This window comes from Orcinus orca, chromosome 14 (assembly GCF_937001465.1).
Source record: "Orcinus orca chromosome 14, mOrcOrc1.1, whole genome shotgun sequence".
In the NCBI taxonomy this organism is placed as follows: domain Eukaryota; kingdom Metazoa; phylum Chordata; class Mammalia; order Artiodactyla; family Delphinidae; genus Orcinus; species Orcinus orca.
This window is the reverse complement of record NC_064572.1, coordinates 47,998,684-48,019,631: the sequence shown is the minus strand read 5'-3', so window position 1 is coordinate 48,019,631 and position 20,948 is coordinate 47,998,684. Positions and strand designations below refer to the sequence as shown.

Genomic DNA, 20,948 nt, shown 5'->3' with positions numbered 1-20,948 from the left:
ATTATATTAAAAAATTTTGTATTGCTCAACCGATCTTCCCCTGTTGTAGAAGGTAACAGCACAACCAGGAAGGATGGAAAGCAAATTCCCTTAAGCATATAATTGATATGGGCATTATATTTTTATTTATTAAGGTGGAAACATCTATTCAGTCATTGAATAAGCGGAAAATGTTTTATAAAGCATATGTTCCTAGAAATAGAAAATTTCCTCACTCATGTTGACGCTTTCTTTGTGTAGTGCACGTGAAACAGTTCTGAAAATAGCACTTACTTTAACACTCAGATGGAATATCAGCTGCTTTATTGGGATGCATGAAATGATTGTTGGAGCAGATTCATCTGAGATTCATAGAGCATTAAGTAAATATAAGTAATGAGATAAGACATATGTTTGCAATTGTCTATAGAAAAAATACCTCCAGTACTTTATAAAACATTGAAAACAAAATACTGTGCTTTGGGGACTGATTTCTATTTGTACAGAAGCTCTGTTTGGTATATCCAGCTCTGCCAGCATTGTTTTAGGATTTAAAGTTGTATTTCTACATCTTCTCTGCCCTGTCGCAAGGTCATCTAAATGAGTCACGGGAAATCCAGTGAATAAAACATTATATATAAATAAGTGTATATAGACATAGATACACATACATCTGTCTGTATCTCTATACATATCTTCATATGTGTTTGTATATCTTACACAGTAAAAATTAACTAAAAAGTAACATTTTAAAATCGATTTAATTTTCTCCTAGTATTTTAACACCAGGCTTTTCTATAGCTTCACTGATTTTTTGCTTTCCATGTCACAGTCACTCTCAGAGTACTAAATGTAATTCTCTTCTGATATTTATTAGTTCAGAGGCTAAAGCAATAACAATGCAGGTAAATAAAACATATGTGCTAGGCCATTTTCAAAGGCTGCTTGAAAATTTTATTCATTATGATAAAACTATCAAAAATATCTCCTCTTTTCTACCTTCCTAAACATAGGAATATTTCTGTGTTTATATCACTTTGACCATTAGTTGCTGGATGTTTTCTTCTATATTTCAACTATTCTCCAAGCAGGCCCTCCGAGAGCTTACACAATTTAGTCTGCTGATTTTTTTTTTAATTGTTTTTGGTAATAGTAACTTTTTAGGGATTTTTTAATTCACAAAATATATGATGAAAATTTTGTTTAATAAGTTGGTAAATAATTATTGCTTTGGTGTAGGTGTTTTAATGCATTAAGGCAAATTGTATATCTGATTGGAACATCTATGCAGTAAGCTAAATATGTGGCAGATAATACAAATAATTAATCAAAAAGTGTTGACACTCAAACTTTTTTTTTTTTTTGCGGTACGTGGGCCTCTCACTGTTGTGACCTCTGCCGTTGCGGAGCACAGGCTCCGGACGCGCAGGCTCAGCGGCCATGGCTCATGGGCCTAGCCGCTCCGCGGCATGTGGGATCTTCCGGGACCGGGGCACGAACTCGCGGCCCCTGCATCGGCAGGCGGACTCTCAATCACTGCGCCACTAGGGAAGTCTGACACTCAAACTCTTGATGAGGAAAATACTTTTGCTTTTATCAGCCAGTGAATATATGCTTTGGTTTTCGTGTGTGTGTGTGTGTGTGTGTGTGTGTGTGTGTGTGTGTGTGTGTTTTCAGTCTTGCTCTGGGAAAAAGAAATTCCCATCGGTTTACTTACTTTTTAAAAACAGCTTTATTGAAGTATGAATTATGTGACAAAATTTATCAATCATAAATGTAAAATTCAATGATTTTATTATATTTACATAGAATTGTGCAGTCAGTTTTAAGACATTTTTATCACCCCTAAGAGATCCACTTTGCCTGTTTGCAGTGAATCCCTTTTTGTAGCCCCGGGCCCAGACTAACACTGATTTTTTTTCTTTGTCTCTGTAGACTAGCCTTTTCTGGACATTCCAGAAACATACAATATGTAGGTGTTTTTGCATCTGGCCTCTTTGCCTTAGCACAGTGTTTTGAGAATCATCCATGTTGTAGCATACATTGGTAATTTGTTCGTTTTTATTGATGATTATATTCCAATGTGGAGATATACCACAAACAATTTATTTGTTCACCAGTTGATGGAAATTGTACTGTTTCTGGTGATTGACATATAAATAATGCTGCTGTGAATATTCCCAGAAAAGATTTGTGTGTGTGTGTGAACATATGTTTACATGTTTCTTGAGGAGATACCTAGTAATGAAATCACTGAATCACTTGGTAAGTTTATGTTTAACTTTTTAAGGAGGTACCAAGGTATCTGTCCAAAGTGGCGATACCATTTTACATTCTCCCCTGCAATATACGAGGGTTTCAGGCTTCTCCACATCTTCACATGTTATGCTCAGTAGTTTTAATGATAACCATTCTAGTGGGTGTAAAGTAGTATCTCGTCGTAGTTTTAATGTGCATTTCCCCCAATGACTAATTATGATGGCCATCTTTTCATATATTATTCATTTATACATCTTCTTGGGTGAAATATCTATTCCAATATTTTACAGTCCTCACTTAGAAAAACTGGGTTAATTTTTTAATTAATATTGAGTTGTAAAAGTTATTTCTATTCTATGTAAAAGTATTTTTTAATCAGATACATGATTTGCAAGTATTTTTTCCCAGCCTGTGGCTTGTCTTTCATTTTCTTAACAGTGTCTTAAATATTAAGAACACTTTGCCTAGCTGAAGTTATGGAATGTTTTTTCCATGTTTTCTTCTCAAAGCTGTATAGTTTTAATTCTTACATTTACATTTATGATTCATTTTGAGTTAATTTTGTGTACAATGTGAGATAAGAGTCTAAATTCATCTTCCTGTATATGGGCATTCAGTTGTTATAGCACTACTTGTCAAAAAATTATTCTTTTCTCATGTAATTGTCTTGGCACTTCTTGTCAAAAAATCAACTGGCTAAAAATGTATTGTGTTTCCTGGACTCTCAATTCTATTTCATTGATTAACATTCTTAGTCTTACAGCAGCACCACATTGTTTTGATTTTTGCACCTTTTTATAGTACCTTTAGAAATTGGGAAGTGTATGTCTTCCAAATACTTCTTCCTTCACAAATATGACTTGACTCTTCTGGTTTTGTTTTGTTTTTGGCCACACCACGTGGCTTGTGGGATCTTAGTTCCCCTTGACTATTCTGGATCTTTTGCATTTCCATATACATTTTAGGAATGGCTGATCAATATCTATCAAAAGGCCTGCTGGGATTTTTTATGATTTGCATTGTATTAGGTTGGAAGATACGGATAATGGTTTTGGTTTGTCTCTGTTTTTTTCATTTATTTTTATTTTTACCACCGTGTGTTATTACAAAGCTAGGCTGCCAATAATTTTCAGGGAATACTTGGTATATTTATTGCATAAGACAGTGAACCAGCCAAGTGTCTCCAGGAATTCTCTGGAACTGGTGAGGCCGAACTCTAGGTAAACACTTCTCTCTCCAGATAACTATCTTAAACACCAACTAGAGGTGGACCAGTTAGACTTTGGAAAAACTTTAACGTTCAAATCAAAGTATTTGACACAATAACCTCACCTTGTTTAAAAGAAAGCAGGCAGAAGATTAAATACTTTATTAACAGGACACAGTAATATTTTATTGACAAAGCTAGATAATTTGCTCTGACACAATTAGGTATTTTTTCCTTCATAACTGCTCTCTCTGAACATTTCAAGAGCTGATCATCTTTGTGTTTTGAAAAAAGCGATGGCAACTTCTAAACTGATGTGCAAATTTTGAAATTTGGAAAAGAAAATGGATTAAGTCCTCCTTAAACCTGGCATCTGTGGGAATTTTGTTCTGCATGGATGAAATTCACATTTATTAATTCAAGGCACTAAGCTAGACTTAAAAAAAAATTCTTTCATTTAATTGCCACACAGAAACTCTCTGAACTAACTTATTATTCCCGATTAAGAGAAAAAAAACAGAAACTCAGGAAAGCCTAACTGAAGTAATTTTACCAAGGCCACAGAACTACTGTAGTAAGTTGCAAACCTAAATCTGAAATATGTCTGACACCAAATTAGCTCTTTCTATGTGAACTGATTGGAGTTAGACCTGAGAGATTTTCAGCAATAAAATTCAGCCTTTGTTGAAGGCCTGTTTTTCTTATGTCATCAGCATCTTATTCTCTACCTGATTCTCAGTAAGTGTTTTTAAAATTGATTTGAAATTGCTTTGTTTTACTATTTTTTAGAATTTTATTTTATTTATTTTAAATTTATTTATTTATTTATTTGGCTGCGTTGGGTCTTCGTTGCGGTGCGTGGGCTTCTCATTGTGGTGGCTTCTCCTGTTGCGGAGCGTGGGCTCTAGGCGCACGGGCTTCAGTAGTTGTGCCGTGCAGACTCAGTAGTTGTGGCTTGCGGGCTGTAGAGTGTAGGCTTAGTAGTTGTGGCGCATGGGCTTAGTTGCTCCGCGGCATGTGGGATCTTCCCGGACCAGGGCTCGAACTTGTGTCCCCTGCTTTGGCAGATGGATTCTTAACCACTGTGCCACCAGGGAAGTCCCTGCTTTGTTATTTTGCTTTTTTTCTGTTCTACCTACATGCAATAGTAGTGCTTTACCCCCAAAATATGTGTGCCTTATATTTATGGTTTCTGAAACTTTAAAAGCTTTATTTATTGGGAATTTCAGTTGAGAGAGGACATATCTTAGTACAAATAGTTTTTTAGATTCTCTTCAATTATAGCATTTCAGTGACTAGCATTTTCAACATTGTACATTTTCAACAGCTGAGAGAGTCATATTTCATCAGAGGAAATTAGTTGCCCCCTGAAGATGCTGAAAATCAGGTTTATTATAGCACAATTCATGGCAAAAGGCAAAGAACATGGTCTTTATAGTAAGAGATTCAGGTTCAATTTCAGTTCAACTACCTAGTGCATTTGTGACCTTGGACAATTTAAATGAAATCATGAATTCTATTTTCTCATTTATTAAATAGGGATAATGATGAGCAGGTTTCTTGTGAAAAACAGAGTAAAATAATTTTTGGAAAATATCTTGATCTATGTTCGACACATAGTGGATGTTATTAACATTTTAGTTTCCATGTCCATCAGCCGCTTTTAGGAGTCATATTTAACTAAAGCCAGAACATGAATAACTGCAGAAATTATTTGGGAATAGTCTGTCATATAAGTACTCAGTAAATGCTTAAACGTATACAACATGGATTAGACTTGTTTTCCAATAAACTATCTCCTCCAATTGCATGGTTGTTTAACATGATTTACAATTTTTACCTTTCACAATGCCCTATTATTCATTTTTCAATGTCAACTTAGTCATTAAACTTAAAACTCTAATTTTGGGTTTCACTAAAACAACTAAGAAATACCCTTCCAAAGACTTAACATTTAGCTCATAAAGCTATTACTGTTTTACTATGAGCTATGATTCTGAGAATCAGTGATAGTTTGATGTTTGCTACAACTGTACTTTGCTGGAATTTTCATATTAACATACGACATCTTGTTTTAGGAAGAATCTCCATGTTTAGCATCTAAATTGCAGACCATAAGGTATTGCCTTGGTTTGCTAGTTCCAGATGGATAGATTCTATCTTACACCCTGTTCCATTCCCTGTTTCAGTCTCATTCTTCTAACAATGCTAAGCAACCATGCAATTTGGATATGAACCATCAGAACCAAATTGCAAGACCCTCATGAGAAAGCATATCTTGCTAGGAATAAATGCCCATGAAAGCCTTTTGAATCATTTCTAATCACTGTCTAACCCTCCAGCTTCTTACTCTTTGTTTTCTGACAGTAATGAACCAAATCAACATGGTGAAAGCCTGAAAGCTAAAGGGATTATTTTTCATTCTCAAACTCATTTTTATGTATCTGTTGCACTTACAATCATGTTTAGATTATTCCCATTGCTTTCCTCTAATTTTGAAGGGAGATAATTTCACCTTATCTATATAAATCTTTCCCTTTCAGTTCAAGAAGAGTTATCTGTTTCTCTTCGTAGATTAAGCTAAGTGCTAAATATATTTGTTTTTTACCACTCAACAGCTACAGAGATTTCACCCAGGGACAGCTAATATCTCATAGGTGCACAAAGTGGGTGGCTTGGAAAAGCAAGGGGAAGAACAAAGACATAATCTAGGGATTTCCCCCCATTTCATCCTTATACATCTACTCTACAATATTGCTGTAGAAATTACTCATCCCTTTGAAATTTTTTATTCTGTTTAAATATGATTATGAGAAAAAAATCATAAATCTTCAGGTAAATTTATATTTCCACTAAATGAAATGCATTTAAAAATAAAACTCAATCCTGGCAAACATGTCCCTTTATATCACATAGATACACTATGTTCAAAAGCAATAATTTAGACAGTTATTTTAGTTTCCAAGTAAGTAAAATTTTTTAAAAATCATGGTGACTAAAATACAGGTTTTCATTATTTCGGTGTCACAATGTACTGTGCCATTTTGAAAGTAGTGATTTACTGGTATTTTTGTCAGTTATTTTGTCAGTTTTAAATATCTAAATATCAATATTTTTATTAACATGTACAAAGATACTTATTGCCTATATTAAAATTGTATGTCAAATGAAATTATATCAAAAAACCCTTCACTCATTACAATTTTTCCAAGGTATCGTATTATAATTATATATCGCAAGGTATCTTATAAGATTAATCATCTTTTCTTAATTCAGTTAACGATTTGTATACAGAGTATGGTTGAATTATGAGTTGGATCTATTCTGCCAATCTCTGTCTTTTAATTTGTGTATTTAGACATTTTAACATATAAAGAAGTTATGTATATGTTGGGGTTTAATTTTGTCATTATTGTTTCTGTTTGTTCCTGTGTTTCTTGTTCCTTTGTTTCCTTCTTTTAGCCTTTCTTAGATTACCTAAACATCTTTTAGAGTTACATTTTTATTTACGATGGCTTGAGTATATCCACTTGTATAATTTTCTGCGTGGTTGTCATAGGTATTGCTGTATACATATATAACTTATCACAAGCTATTGTGTCAATGTTTTTTTGTTTGTTTGTTTGTTTTTGTGGTACGCGGGCCCCTCACTGTTTTGGCCTCTCCCGTTGTGGAGCACAGGCTCCGGATGCGCAGGCTCAGCGGCCATGGCTCACGGACCCAGCCGCTCCGCGGCATGTGGAATCTTCCCGGACTGGGTCACGAGCCTGTGTCCCCTGCATCGGCAGGTGGACTCTCAACCACTGCGCCACCAGGGAAGCCCTGTGTCAATGTTTTACAACTTAGAAGTGTAGAACATTTGCTTCTCTTTAGGTCCCTTTACCCTCTCCATTTTAAAAATATAATTTTCTAATACATTTAGCACTACATCAGATAGTTATAACTTTTATTTTAATCAAAATATTTGCTAAACGAAGCTCATGTGATGAAGAATAGTGTATTATATTTACTATCCAGTTCATTGTTCTTCTTTCCTTTCTAAAGATCCTTGTCTTCTGTTATCACTTTCTTTGTGTTGAGAGAGCTTTCTTTAGTCATTATTTAAGGGTAGATTTGCTAGCACAAATTATTTTAGTGTTCCTTTGACTGAGAATGTCTTTATTTCCTCTATTCCTGGTGGATAGTTTCATCACTGGATATAGAATTTCTGGTTCCTTTTTAGAATTGACAGTTCTTTCACCACCTAAAAAAAATGTTGTGCCACTTCCTTCTGGCCTGCATGGTTTCAGATAGGAAATCCATTGTAATTTAGATTGCTGTTCCTTTATGGGTAATACATTCTTTTCCTCTGGCTATTTTTAAGATTTTTTTCTTTTTATTTAATATTTAGAATTGTAATTTTGTTATGTCTTGGTGTGGATTTCTTTGGGGTTGTTTGAGGTTCTCACATGTTTGAGTGTGTAGATTTGTTTCTTTTGCCAAGTTTGACAAGTGTTCAGCCATTGTTTCTTCAAATCCTTTTCCAGTACCACATTCTTTCTCTTCTTCTGTATTCTGATAATATGAATTTTTGCTCTTTTAAATTTTTCTACAGAAACTTCTGTTCTGTTGGTCTGTCTTCAAGTTCAGTGATTCTTCCTTTTCATTGACACTCTATTGAGTACAACTAGTGAGTTCTTTTAAAAAACATTCAGTTATTGTAGTTTTCAATTCTAAAATTTCCTTTTAGTTATTTTATGTAACTTCTATTTCTGTGCTGAAATTTTCTTTTTTCATGTGTTTTGTGAGAATTTGTAATTCATTTAAAGGATTTTTAAGGCAGTTGCTTTTAAAATCTTGTCAGATAATTTCAGTATAAGATTAATCTCCATATTGGCATTCCTTGATTATCTTTTCTCATTAAATTCTGGTTCTCCAGTTTCTTGGTATAATGAATGGTTTTTTCAATTGTATCCTGGACATTTATTTTGCTGGGGGACTCTTTTTCCTAAGTATTCTATTTTAGCAGGCAGTTGTTCTGTTTAAGTTTAGTGTGTAAGTTATAGTCTACTTCTCTGACTTTAATTCCTATGAATATTTAGTTTCTGAGCCCTTGCAATGTTATTTTTGTCTTCTTTGTTTTCTGGTGCTGCTGGGACTCCTGCTTAAGCCCTATTGGAGCCATCTGTGGGGGCACTGAGAAGTATTCTGGATGAGGCAAGAATCCACTGGACCTAGTCCCCTTATACCACTGGGTAGAAGCCAGGAAGTCACAGGGCTTTGCTATTGCAGTAGATATGAGAGGATGGGACCATTCTCTGGGCCCTGGTTCTGGATTGGGTGATAAGAGAGCTAGGAGTTTGTTTCTGCTGCTGCTGGGAGATCACAGCACTCACCTGACCTAACGTATGGAGCAGGGGCTGGGATGGCTGAGGCTTTGCTGTTGCCACTGCTGTTGGTGAATTGGATCATCAACAGAGGCCCTCTTTGTGGAGAAGTGCTTGGGGTTCCCCATCAGGTCTCTGTTAGGTTTCTACTTTCCCAGTCCTTTGGTTAGAAAGAGCAGGTCTGTTTTTTCTTTCTTCCTCCCTCTCTTCTTTCTTATTCTGTCTTGCTATCGATCTTTCTTTCTTCCTCTCTTTTTGCCTTTTTTCTTTTATGCCTGTTGGTCATTTCTTGTGGCAGTCCTCTCCATTGCCCAGTCCAAGGTATATGGAAGATGAAAAGAAAACCCAGGTAACTTGCCATGTTGTGATTCTTCAAATCCTGCACTCTCTAGCCAGTACACATTCTTTTTTCAGATTTCAGATTTCTCTTACTGTTGTCTATGAAATAATTTCCAGGGTATATAATTATACTTAGAAGGAACAGGGAAAAGTGAGTCTATACTCTCTTATTCCTGAAGCCTTAGCTAGTATTTTTATAGCTGTGGTTATAGCTTATATTTTTTATGCTTTAGCAATTAGCATTGATCTTAGAACACACTAGGTGCTTGGCAAAAAAAAAAAAAGTGAATAAGTGAATTAGCAAATGAGTGGTTGCCTAAATAAAAGGAAAGAAGGAAGGAAGGAGGGATGGAAGGAAAGAAGGAAGAAAGGAAGGGTGAAGAAAAAAAGGAAAGAAAGAATAAAGGAAGAAAAAAGAAAAGGAAAGGAAAGGAAGAATGCTTTTGTCAATGGACTACTTTAATAACAACATTATATATTGGAAAGAGCACCAGCCTCAACTGTGTAACTAACCAATGTAGCATTATTGCCTATCAATTTAAATTCTATAAACTTATGTTTTCTTATTTATAAAATTAAAGGCTTTACTTAAAATTTGTCATCCCTTCCAGTCATGTATGCTGTGGCTCTCAAACAGCTTTTCTGAAAGTCACAATTGACGCTGTACCTAAAAATCATCTGCTATAGAGCTTATAGTTGTGACCCCTGAGGCAGCATGCAAACCCTTTGATACAGCTGTGCAGTAGTGGGAAACAGCAACAAGTCGATTGAATTGGTGTAAAACAATAGCGGATTCTGTACATTTTCCCAATCCATGGCATATGTAGGGCATGAGTCAAAGGGGTTGAGCTGCCAAAAATGAAGGGCTCAGTAGAGCTTTCACCTGTGAGCAGCTGGTCACACACTTGTGGTTTTCCATATATGTTCACATATTGAGAGAAAACCATCCACTAGCTATTATCTTTGAATACCAAGGACAAACGTATCATGGATAATGCCCATCCAACTGTTAATGCAGTCTGTGCCTTTGTTGGAACTTCTGTTCCCAGGCTAATAGATATTTCATTTAACTGATAACTGCCTTCTTGATATACCATTAGCACCTAAACTTTTTATGCAAGAAGTAACTAAGAATGTGCTGAGGTGCATATGTTTACTCTCTTGGCCCCAACTCTCTAATAGTCTTATATATAAAAGTGTTATACAAATTTTGGAAGTGAGAATAAAACTGTCAACAGAGGAGAAATATATAAATGCGTCATTAAAATACTATTATGCTAACATCATAAACATATTTTATACACACACATGCATGCAGACATTTAGCTATAGTTATAGATATATACATTAGCCTTAACAGGTATATAGTATGCTTCATAATATATATGGCATTATGGTTGTTCTTTTCAGATACAAGTTCAAAGACTGTTCAGAATTAATATTATGATAGCTTGTTACAATCCCTTTTTCCAAATGTAAGTAGAACTTTCTAAAATGCAAATCCAAGCATATATTTACATTACTTTATTGTCTTTCGGTGCCTACTTATTGAATATTTAATACATTCAACATACTGTATATGATGTGGAGAGTATTGTTCCGGGTGTGACTAAAACAAATATGAAAATTACAGTCTATTAGATGAATGTTTGGGAGACCATACTCTTTAAATATTTTACTAGTCCCTACGTGATACAGTCCCTGATTACAACTTCTTACTAAGATTTTTCTCTTCATTCTCTCCTTATCACTTCACCATTCCCTCTTCCCCACTACAAATTAAAACATGCTTTCTGTTGCCCTTAACCTTTCTTACATCCTCTTCCTTTTGACTGAAATAAATACTACCTCATCTTCTAAACTTGCATGTTTGTGTGGAAAGTGCCACTAGTTTTTCATCCCTAGCTTTGATACTAGTTCTTCTGGAAGGCCTTTCCTGATGATCCTGACAGCCTTAGATGTTAGCTAAGTGCTTCTCTTCTCTTCTCCCTTATCACTCTATACTGTCCTATAATAGCTCTTATCACATTGTTTTGAACAGTAGTGTATAGCCTTATTTAATTATTCAAAGCCCAGATGGATCCTGAGCATCTTTTTTTTTAAATTCCTTTTTTTTATTGTGGTAAAAAACATATAACCTGAAATCTAACTTTAGATACCTTATATGAAATCAATAAAGTGATCAATCTCTTAGAAACAAAAAGTAGAATGTTGGTTGCCCAGGGCTGGGGAGAGGAGGAAATTGGGAGTTGATCAGTGGGTATAAAGATTCATTTAATGAAGGTGAATAAGTTCTAGAGATCTGCTTTACAACAATGTGAACATAGTTAACAATACTGTGCTACTTTCTTTAGGGTCAGTTTCTGGAGATGTATTTTATTCCTTTGATTGGGCCATATTTCCCTGTTTCTTCATGTGCCTTGTAACTTTGTGTTGGGAGTCACACAGTTGAAAAAAATAGACACCTCTTCCAGTCTTACAGACTGGCTTCATTCAAGGAAAGACTTTTACCCATCAACCCAGCTACAGATTTTTGGGGGTCTTTCCAACTTTTTCTGAGCATGTACCTTCTCTGGGCTTGTGTATGTGATTTCCCAATTAGAAAGGTTTGCTGCTTTTCTCTGGCTCTGCCTGAAGCCACCAAGCTCTGTGCACCCACCAAGTGTCCAAAGTATAACTGTTCTGTCAGCGCTCCACATCAGATGAGACAGAAACCAGTCTCTCAGACTGCACCCGCAAAAGCGAGAACATTGGACTTATGCTCTACTCTTTTTTTTCTCTCTCTAGGGGGAAGACACAAAGTGGGTGCTTACTCCTGATCATGGTGAATGGTGGCTGTTTTGTCTGCAGTTTTACCACTTCTCTAGTGCTGCCACAATCTGCTGAATTCTCTTTTGTTCTCTGCAGCTCCCCGACACTCAAGGTATGCCAGTTCCCTGTCAGTGCCCTGAGTCAGGTGAGACAGAAAGTAGTCCCCCCACAATCTAGAGCTTTGAATGTACATTCTCCCTTTCTCTTTCCTTCCCAAAGGAGAAGCCGCAATTGGACTTCTCCTCCCAATTGCAAACTGTGCTTGCTTTGGGAGCATGGTTGGAATTTTCTTACCTGTTTCATTGAGGCTGTTCTTGGATTTGAGCTTGCCTGGGTGCTGCATCTTCCTAACTGATATCTGGAGTTCTCATAGAAGCTTTTGGGGCTGTATGTTGATGTTTCTGTAGTGCACTGGGGTCTGGGGCTTCCTATTCCATCATTTTGCTGATGTTACGTCTGGATTTCGAGCATCTTGAGTAACATTGTTTTCTTGGTATCCAGCACACTGCCTGGCACACAATTAGTGCTTAACAAATGCCTGTAGAATCTGAATGAAGTAGTCCCAGTTCAGGGCTAGAATATCAGACTTGTTTCTAAATGACATTAAAAATATTTGGTTTTATAAAGACATTGATACCTTGGCAGGTTTGTTTATTTCTCTTCAGGATAGTGGGTTTCAGGGTATAGTCTTGTGCAAATTCAGCGAATAAACAGCAAGGCCTAGAGCAGTGCTTCCGAATAGAAATTTATGCAATAATGGAAATGTTTATTTCTGCTATCTAAAAAGATTGCCATAAGCCATATGTGGCTTTGGTGCATATGAAATGTCGCTAATGTGAGGGATAGAATTTAAAATTTTATTTACATTTTATTATTTTAAATTTAATTTTAAATAGCTACATGTAGCTAATGGTTACCATATTGGACAGTGCAACTCTAGAGAACTTGAGAGCTGGCATGGATCTCTAAAAATGCATTTTGAAAATATTTATGCTGCAACATTTTCTGTTTTTTCCTTATAAAAAAGCACCTACAGAGATGCAATGTCATTGTCTTAATCTTGACCATAAGTTTCTACCTGCTACCAGAACTAGTTGTTTTTGAATTACTTTATTTCCTTCCTTCTTCCCTTTTCTTTTGTTTTCTTGGCTAAATTAGGCATTAGAATAACAGACAAAGATTTGATATTTCTTTTGTTATTATTCCATGGTATTTAAAATTTATATCAAAGCTATATATATATATTTGGGTCAAATAATACTACAAATCTTAAAAAATAAAAAAGATATTTTCCTAGCAACTACTTTGCCCCACCCCTGAGTTATGCTACTTTGAAGCAACTACTTTGAACTCTTCAGCTATTTCTTCTGTTTCCTTTCATATATATAAAATATGCTTAAAGTTGAGTTTTCTATTTTCAATATCATCCTATATCCATTTATGGCAGATGAGGATGCAGTTCTCTTGTATGACCTGACCTGAAATTGCATGCACACACACACACACACACACACACACACACACAATGACATATCCGCTTCTGCATCTCTCTAATGGAATTTCTTCATAATTCTGGTTAAATCAAATTTCAGCAGTTATATAAATTAGTCTGTAAATTATAATTACTATTGAGGCAGGATTTTGAAGAGTAAATGCCTTGATGTGAGCACTACTAGTTTCTTTCTGCTTCTCACATACTTCACTCTAGGGGAGGTAGGAGCATCAATTGATTGGTGAATTTGGAAGGAAAAACAGAGAAGGTTTGGCCCTACCCCTCCCTCTCAGTTCCTCCCAGTAAGAATGAACTTGCTCATGGAGTGACCTCCATGCCATCTGGTTTATGGTTCTAGGCCCTAAACCTGCAAAATAGGGGAGATCTGTAGTTTTAGGGGATAAAAATCACATTTGGGGAAGAAGAACACATGTAGTACTTGAGGAGTCCATTTGTCCAGGGCCTGTGGCTTGGCTTTTAAATTTTAGTGGATGGGGAGAGAACTATTAATGCTTGTAGAGGAATATGTCACACCATGCGTATTCGACTTTTAATTGCTGCGTCTGGGCAAGAGAATTTAAACTGCAATGCTTGACTTAACTTATGATGGCTTTAACAACAAGATCCTAAAGAAACTGAGCTTTACATTTTGGGTCTTTATCAATTAAATAGGGGTTGAGGGCTTAAGCAAAGAATTAGGGTTTGGGCAGACTCTAACAGGTGCATAGGCCTTAGGGAGGCAGAGGTGGTACTTTTGACAAAGGATTTAACTTCTCTAAGTATTATGTTTTCTTATGTAAATTACTGAAAATAATAATAATACTACTTCATAGAATTAATGGACTTGTTAGGAGGATTAAATAAGATAATAAATATAAATAAATTAGCAGGTTGCTTGGCATATAGTGAGTTCTTAATTGTAGATACTAATGTTATTATCTGCATATCAATTAGACAATAAGAACAGTTCAGGGGACTTCCCTGGTGGTCCAGTGGTAAAGAATCCACCTTCCAATGCAGGGGACACAGGTTCTATTCCTTGTCGGGGAACTAAGATCCCACATGCCGTGGGGCAACTGATGCCGCGCACCACAGCTATTGAGCTCCTGCACCTCAACTAGAGAGCCCACGTGCTCTGGAGCCTGCATACCATAACTAGAGAGAAGCCTGTGCACTGCAACGAAAGATCCCACATGCCTCAAGGACGATCCCTTGTGCCACAACTAAGACCCGACACAGCCATAAAAATAAATAAATAAATAAATATTTAAAAATATTTTAAAAAGAACAGTTCAGATTGCTTCACATTACACTATTCATATACCCAGAATGCCATGGCAATCCTGGACAGAGATATAGCCATTAAAATAGATGGGAGGATGGACAATAAAAATAACATGGCATATGGATAGTCCAGGGTTACTGGATCCAAATGCAAATTGTAATCACTGCTATTGATCCATAGTATACAATACTTTATAATGGTTTTTGAAGTTCATACTGTTATGGACTCCATTGTGTCTCCCCCAGATTTATACGTTAAGCCTTAACCCCCATATGACTATTTGGAGATATGGCCTTTAAGTAGGTAATTAAGGTTAAATGAGGTCATAAAGGTTGGCCCTGATCCAATAGGACTGCTCTCCTTATAAGAAGAGGAAGAGACACGAGGAGTGTCACATACAGAGAAAAGGCCATGTGAGGACATAGCAAGAAGGTGACTTTCTGGAGGCAAGCCCAGAGGCATCACAAAAAACAATCTTGCTCATACCTTAATCTTAGATTTCCAGGTTCCAGAACTATGAGAAATAAATTTCTGTTGTTTTAGCCACCCAAGTCTGTGGTGCTTTATTATGGCAGTCCGAGTTGACCAATACATATACTGAAACAGAATGTGATTCCATAACTTTGAACCATCTACAATTATCTAACCATAGCTCTGAAGGCCACATTTCTTTAACTATTTAATAATTGATTGGGTCAGTTTTATTCCTGCCACCTTTTAGTATCATGCTTTATTTGTTCTTTGGGAATGAAATTGCATTTTCTATTATAGATAATTGGAATGCTTTTATGTTACTGCCTTGTCAAGAGAAATGGATCATGGAAGGACATTAAAAGTGAACAATAATATAGACAAAGAACAGTTTGTGTTTCAAGACTGAATTTTAACTTGAATTTAAAATTTTCCTCTACTTAATCAGTACTTCTTTTTATTAAATACACACACATTCAGTTCCTCAATAGGGAAGAAGGAAGGGCAATTGAATGTATATTTCTACATGAAAGGGATTTATTTAAATAGAAAAAACAAATCAGAACATATTATAATTTAAATTTAAAAATATATTTAATGGTGCATTTAATACTTATGAAACTTTACTATGTTTCTCATGAAAATATATCTGGGTGTGCAAAATGAATGTAATTATCCCAAAATTAATGAACAAATAGGATGAGGAGTGAATGTGGGCATTTCTCTCTCTTGAACAATTTTCAAGCTGAACTTCAGTAGGTACTTCTTCACTTTCCACTAATGAAATTATGTCTCTGCCATATCTGTCTTGTATGTTTTTTGAGAGTGAGTCACATTCTGACCTACCATAATTGTAGGTTCCTAGGTTAATAGAAGCACAATAAAAATATAAGAAGAGTGAAGAAAAAACAAGGATAAAGTATATTGGAATTCAAATAACAGGTGAAGGTCATCTGCTTCTGGACAAATCAAACTTTTCTTGTAAGAAATGAAAAGTAGGGGGGTAGTCCTTCTACTGATATTTTTGGTGATCTTCTTAGTGTTTTTAAAATTAAATAGATTTTTTCCTTAACAAGAAAGAGAACTGGATACATAATTAAGAGACTGGTATCTAGGCTTGGATCCATCTTTACCCAGCTACATGATTTTGAATGAGCTGCACCTCCACAGGCTGAAATGCCTTCAAATATGAAGGGAAGGAAACAGGCTCAACGACCTTTAAAGAACTTTAGACTCTAACAACTGATAATGTTATTCCTCTTCATCTACTGTCTATTCTGATAGTGTTTCCTCTTTAAAATTTCATGATGGTACCTAGTGAGTGCAATGAGAAACACATCCTGAAACTTCAGTGGAATTGCTAGAACTTGAACAGGAGAGTACAAAATTGTCTGCTGAAAAGTTTGTCCACTGGCAAAGCAACATCAAGTAAAATTTATAGTGCTCCTAATTTTCACCTTTGTGCTAAAGCAATTTTATTATTTGTGCTCAAAATAAATTATTCCCATTATATCAGTGAAAAGCTCAAGAAAAACTAGTGATTGGTCCTTTAATTAACACTGTAATTACCAGCCATCTGTAAAAAATAAAGCCATCAACACAAAGAAACATGGATAATGAGTTAACTATGCTGGGTAGGTCATAAGTAAACTTTGGACATTTTCAAAAATATGAACACTGTGCATGATGTAATTTTGTTTATCTTTTCTTTTGCTCTCCATAGTTTTGTCTCTTACTCTTCCTGAAAGGAAGAACAGAGACAAAGAGAAAAAGGCTTTTGAGTCCTTACTTCACCTCTAATTTTTTTCAAGTTTTCACCCTACATGCAATTTATGCCAATAGTAACCTCTCTCACAGACCTATAATGAAGATTAATGAGGTGTATTTATTTTCCCACATGTTGGGCTGTTGGACTTGTCTCTAGAGATGCTATAAGCTTTGTCAAATAGAAATAATATTGTATATGGGAAAAGGAAGGATTTTGTTCATTAGGAAGTTTCTTACTAATTAATAGCTGATCATTATTCCCTCTTAGAAGGGAAAGCACACACACTTCAAAAATGATATGATTAATACAACTTTCATAAGTGTCTATTTAGTATGTAACTATTCCGCAAAGTTCCCAAATAGGGTTAACACAGCTGAATAAACAATGAAATGGAAAATATAGCTCGCCGAATAAGCAGTAAAATGGAAAAAACAACTAGGTATTCTGGATCTCAAGTGATGACTTGAGCTGTGTTCCCATATCTGAGTCACTTGGTATCTCTGGCTCTTACCTCTAAAATGAGAATCATAATTCTTTACTAAAGGTAAGGGATTTCACTAGATGTTCTTTTAAGGACTCTGGTAGTTCTGAGAGCCAGAATTCTCATACTAAAGATGATTCAGTGCATTAAGGTGAATTGCTGATCTATGGTTTTTCACAGATTTGTATCACATTGAGCTGGACTTACTTTCAGCACTGATATTGAGAATATCCCTTGGATTGCTAATCAGTCGTTCAACATATATTTACTTAGGGCCTAAATTTTGTGGTTTCTGTTTCATGTCAGGCTGCTCTTTATTTCTTGAAGTCCTCCATCCCTCATGATCCATATTACAAGATTTATACTTTAACTTTTAAAGTAGATTCATACATTATAGTTTTGACTTCTTAACCAGATTTGAGTTTCTCTATAATATGTGGACACAGTGGGAGAAGGGAAGGGTGGGACGAATGGAGAGTTTAGGATTGACATATATCCACTACCATGTGTAAAATAGTGGGAACCTGCTTCATAGCACAGGGAGCTCAGCTAGGTGTTCTGTGTTGACCTAGATAGATGGGATGGGGGATGGGGGCGGGGGATGGGGGCTGGGGATGGGAGGGAGGGCCAAGAGGAAGGGGATATATGTATATGTATACCTGATTCACTTAATTGTACAGCTACACAGAAACTAACACAACATTGTAAAGCAGCTATACTCCAATAAAAAAAAATGGTAAGGAATTTATTTTGGATTCTCCCAATGGTATGGCAGAAACTACCGGATTCCTCTTGGTATCATCTCTCTGCTTTTTACTTAACTAAACAAAATACTGGAGACATTGCCACCACAATAAAAGGATATATTTCATAGCATCTCTTGCAATGGTTGGCTGTTGAGGTGTAAATAGAAATTTTTTTATTGTCCCATAAAGCTTCCTTAAAACGGGAGAGGAGCCATCCCTTTTACCTATTGCTTAGAATGTTGATGTGATGGCTAAAGCTCTAATAGCCATCCTGGATTATGTGGAGACTCTTCCAGGGAACAAAGAAAATAAGCCTGCTATCCTGACAATACTCACTCTGGACTATCAAATTTTTAGTTCCTTTTCTTTTATAGAAGAATTAATGTCTATTTTGGCTAAGGTGCTACTTTTCAAATCTTTGCTACTCACAACCAACTTTAATCCTAACCAGTAGAACCTCATAAAGTGTCAGGTTCATACTAAGAATGTTAATAAATCCATATTGAATAGTTGACCCCTATTTTGTGGGTTATAAACGTATCCATTCGTGTGTGTATGTGTGTATGTGTATATATATCCTATCATATCCTGTCATATATGGGAAGTAATTCCTATAGTAATAAATGTCAGAGTTAGCATTATACAAGGTTTATTTAATTGCAAATTTAAATTAACACAAACTCATAGTTATTTGAAAATGTTACAGAAATAGGAAGAAAAAATGATGAAAAATATAAAAAATTGACATAAAAATTGCCCTAACATAATAAGATAAGTTCCAATATAGTACTATACTAATACTACTGATAATAATGTAAAAGAGAGATGATGTCTCAGTCCATCCCATTTATTTTGCTCATGTTTACAAAGAGCATGATTAGTATTCTTTTGTTAGAGTGTCTCCATGTCCATAATTATGGAGGCAGGGAAGTACAAAATCTGCAGGATGGGCCGAGAAGCTGAAGACTCAGGAGAATCGATGGTGCAGTTCTAGTCTGAAGGCCAGTGGGTGAAGACCCAGGATTGCCATGTTCAGGATCAAGTCAAAGGCAGTCTAGCAGGCCGGTCTTTTTGTTCTATTCAGTCATTCTACTGATTAGATGAGGCCCACCCAAATTATGGAGGGTGATCTGCTTACTCAAAAATCACCGATTTAAATGTTTATCATCCAAAAACACCCTCCAAGTTAACACATAAAATTAACTATCACCTGCTCTTTGTTCAAATAATTGTAAGAAATATTTTTATTGCCAAAATATGGGTGATGCTAAAACTGTTTCTTGAAAGGTGAGTAAATATTTGTTAGACAAGACATATGACAAGACATATGACTAAGAGGCAGAAGTTTCTAGGCAGAGGGAAAAGCACAGATCCTTCCAACTTCTAGGTTTGTGTTAGAAACTGCTTGTTAATGACTATAACACTTTACTATTTAACATTTTTCTGTTATAGGAGTCTTCAACATAATCATTCTGAGGCTAGTCTCTTATTCTGGAATTAGCCAAATCCATTTTTCAGTCAACAGATTTGAGGGTCTGTATGTAAAACTATTTGTATGCAATGAATAAGAGTTACTTGTCCCATCTATGATTGCCTCTAGTCATTTCCCCCAGGTTTACCACACTAGAGTTTCAAATCTCAAAATCAATCTCAGTAATATATAAAATACTGCTGTGCTTATAATTCCAACCAGCTACATTTAGCTGCAGTTGGAGATGAGGCTTACTGGAAACACATAATCATTTTAGTAAATTTCTCTTTGTTAGATATAACTTGCTTTGAAATAAAACACTTGTGGAAATGTTCATTATTTGACTGCCATGAGAAGGAGGCAGGTTTTTTTGAGCAGCTCTTTTCATTTTTCCATTCCTCACACTTTCACACAAAATGCCTTAATATCTTTCCTGTGGCAGGGGTGGAGGAAACTATTATATAGTGAAAGAAACCTCAGAGAACTTATACAGGTTTTCAGTGATTTTTATGAACAGTCTAATAGTCTAGTTTTATGAACAGTCTAATGTTTATAACTTTCCCTTTATAACTCATTAATGCAAAATACAGTTTTTACGAGAAGAGAGAGAAAATTCTGCATATCAGGAAACCTCACAGAGGTATCACATTGTTGCCATAATTAATTAGGGAGTGTCACATTTTGCAAGATGGAATTGAGCCACCATATATGGAAAATATTACTGACGTGGCCCCTGTCTCTTCAGTCTAGGCAGTTTGGTCGAGAAAATCCACGTGCAAGTGGAAGTTTCCTGGAGCCAAGATTTCCTGACCATGTATACAAGAGTATTAGACATGACCATTTTCCCCTTTCTCCCTTTCATTGTCTCCCGCTTTATAGTCTTATGAAAAACTTCACAGTAAACTTAGCTAAAATGCTATGGTCCCAGGAAGTGAGACCTATGATAGAGAGGGGGAAGAGTCCCCAACCTACCCTGCCCCGCATAAACACACAACAGACACACACAGTGCCTCTAATACTGCCAGGCTAGACTAGTAAATAGGAGGCGAGAGGCTTTGAAACATGATCTTCCTCCTCCTGCCTGGAGCACTCTTCTCATTCCTCACTTGGCTGGCTCCTCTTTATCTCTTCAGTCTCAACAGAAGACCTTTACAAAGGCTTTCTTAAGCTATTTGTATAGCACTTTTTTTTTTTTTTTTTTAGTTTCTGCTTTACAACAAAATTAATCAGTTATATATATATATATGTTCCCGGTATCTCTTCCCTGTTGCGT

At 35.8% G+C, this 20,948-nt stretch overlaps 2 long non-coding RNA genes across 3 annotated transcripts in view; one reads left to right on the top strand and one right to left on the bottom strand.

Moving 5' to 3' along the window:
- The window catches only part of LOC125960954 (uncharacterized), a 265,018-nt gene extending 263,468 nt beyond the window's left edge, over nucleotides 1–1,550 (bottom strand). Inside the window, exon 1 of the long non-coding RNA XR_007471153.1 lies at nucleotides 1,373–1,550. This is a non-coding gene — a long non-coding RNA (uncharacterized LOC125960954). The remainder of the gene's footprint in view (nucleotides 1–1,372) is intronic.
- Nucleotides 1–20,948, top strand: part of LOC125960950 (uncharacterized) — a 69,769-nt gene that overhangs the window by 3,361 nt on the left and 45,460 nt on the right. For both annotated transcript variants that reach the window (XR_007471147.1, XR_007471146.1), the window contains exon 2: nucleotides 11,938–12,073. This is a non-coding gene — a long non-coding RNA (uncharacterized LOC125960950). The remainder of the gene's footprint in view (nucleotides 1–11,937; nucleotides 12,074–20,948) is intronic.